Source organism: Tarenaya hassleriana, unplaced genomic scaffold, assembly GCF_000463585.1.
Source record: "Tarenaya hassleriana unplaced genomic scaffold, ASM46358v1 Cleome3, whole genome shotgun sequence".
NCBI lineage: Eukaryota > Viridiplantae > Streptophyta > Magnoliopsida > Brassicales > Cleomaceae > Tarenaya > Tarenaya hassleriana.
In genome coordinates, this window is record NW_010966177.1 from 545,050 (window position 1) to 547,707 (window position 2,658).

The following is a 2,658-nucleotide window of genomic DNA, read 5'->3' on the forward strand; positions in this document are numbered from 1 at the left end:
ATGCGTTTCTCGTTTATATGGCCTAGACGACAATGCCAGAGGAAGGTTGGGTTTAAGTCGTTCGGCTTAAACCGTTTAGTACTCACGTTATAGATTGACCTGCATCTAGACGGTTCGTCATCCAAAACATAAAGGCCATTAATATGGTAACCTTTACCATAAAATAAGTCACCTCTATAAATGGACAGACATTTGTTCTCAATAACAAATCTGAAACCATCCGAGTCTAAGCATGAAATCGATATAATGTTCTTACTGATAGCAGGAACAAAATAACAATAATGCAATTCCAATACAAGTCCAGAAGGTAAAGTCAGATCATAAGTCCCGACGGCTAATGCAGCAATTTTTGCTCCATTCCCAACGCGGAGATCTACTTCTCCTTTTGCCAATTGTTTACTTTCTCGCAACCCTTGCATATTTCCACAAATATGCGAGGCGCTTCCGGTATCGAATACCCACGACGTAGAAGTAAACAAATTAGCCTCTATAACGAAGACACTAGAAGTCGATGCTTCTCTAAGCTTCTTCTTCTCCTGATCTTCCAGGTAGAGTCTACAATTTCTGTACCAATGCCCAACGGCATGACAGAAACAACACTCTTCCTTTTTGGACTTAGGCTTAGGTTCAATGACAACGCTTGTCATTTTCCTTTTGCCCTTGCTCTTGGAACGCTCTTTTGCTGGAACTCTTTCCAACAACTACCATATCACTCTTTCTGTGGTTCTCAGCTTTCTTTTGGAATGTTGAATTCAATTGATTAACTATCAAAGAATCGTCCATGTCCTCTAATTGCTTACGCAATTCCGAAGTCATGTTTCCAAATATCAAGCTAGACTTGTCCAGATCATCATCCATATGCTTCCAATAAGCATCAATGATCGATCTAGAAGCCGTGGTCAGAGGCTTATCCTTCATAAGGATAGGTCGCATTGTCGACTTCGGTACACTACCGGTCGATGCTATGTCCTACAGAAAAAGACAAAATAGAACGAACAAAACAAAATTGCAGATTCTATCAATGATCTACTACCAGCTAGTCCATCATCAATCAGTGTCTACATATCTATGATCTACTACCAGCTAGTCCATCATCAAACAATGACAACATAGATGCAAAAATGAGCTATATTCCCATACAGAAAAATAACCCTATAATAATTTTCTATACGGGACTAAGATCCATATTTCACATAAGAATGGACTGTTACACCCATGTTTATGCTATTTAGGTAGACATCTAATGTCAATCACATCCAATGTGACTCTCAGATCCTTTTATGAGACTATGATATCAAATATCATTGCATACTCGTCTCATCTGTACCGTTAAGTCTCAAGTCAAAACTTGACAACTTAACCTAAGGTAAACCATGTTCAAGCTGCGGGAACCACGATTTCCCACCCTGCCTCACAAAGATAATCCGACACTCTCATCTTTGGCATGACCCATGTTAGGGACGATCGATGCCTTGACAGGCGCTCTAATAATGGGAGGTACACGCTTAGCACTACATAAACAAGGGATTTTCGAAACCGCACCTAGATCAAGCATCTACTTTCAAGCTATGAGAACCACCATTTCTTCATCTTGGTCGAACCTCGGAGTTAGAACGGACGGTCCAATACACTGGAACGGTCGTTCCACTACCTCGGAACGGACGGACTCCTAATGGCCTCGGAACGGACAGTCCAGACATTCTGGAACGGCCGTTCTACTACCATAACGGATGGGCCGCTCACGGACGAGCTTGAACGGGGAACGGGCGGTCCGACACTCAGACCGTCTGTTCCAGACTAAAATCCGACCATTCGGACTGCTACCCTTGGACCGTCCGTTCCGGAATACCCAGAACGGACGGTCTAGGGTTGAAACACCTGATTAGATCACATTTTTCCGCGTTCCCGACCCGTACAGACCCGAAATCGACCCGACTTTCACCTGTGAACTCAGAACACGAACCTCTTGCACACTATGCAACAAAGAACATGAAATCTGCCCTAGATCCATAATCAAATCATGCATAACATCAATAGCAAACACGGATTCAAACGATTCAAATTCCTAAGAGATCGATACCACTGAAGGGTTTCCTGGGATCTCTAGAGCGAATCATATTCCTAAGAGATCGATTCTAGGGTTTGCGCAGCGGATGTAAAACATAAATTTAATAAACTCTAGAACCATGCTTCTATGAATCGTAGAAACGTTAGAATGCTTACCTCAATCGATCCGGGGCATGTATCAATCGAAGAACATGTCTGATCACGAAAGGCAGGAAGAATACCTCGCCCTCTACACGTATCCACACTTCGGGATGGATTCCAACGCTTGGAACTTGTCTGCTAGGACTCGAATCTCTATTCGATATTTGCACCGAGGAATACCGAGACTTAGAACTCGTTTTTTGGATCTCCAAAAACTCTCTAGTTTCTGCCAAAAGTCGGCTCTTCGAGTCTCTCTAACGATTAGGGTTTTTAATCTCCTACTTCTTAAGTGATCCAACCCTAATTCGGTTCAATTATGGAAAAACCCGAAACCCGGAACGGACGGTCCAGAAATACACGTGGACCGTCCGTTCCAGCAAGCCAGAACGGACGGGCTGGCATCCGTGGACCGTCCGTTCCAGGCCTTCTGGGACGGGTGACCGAATGCCG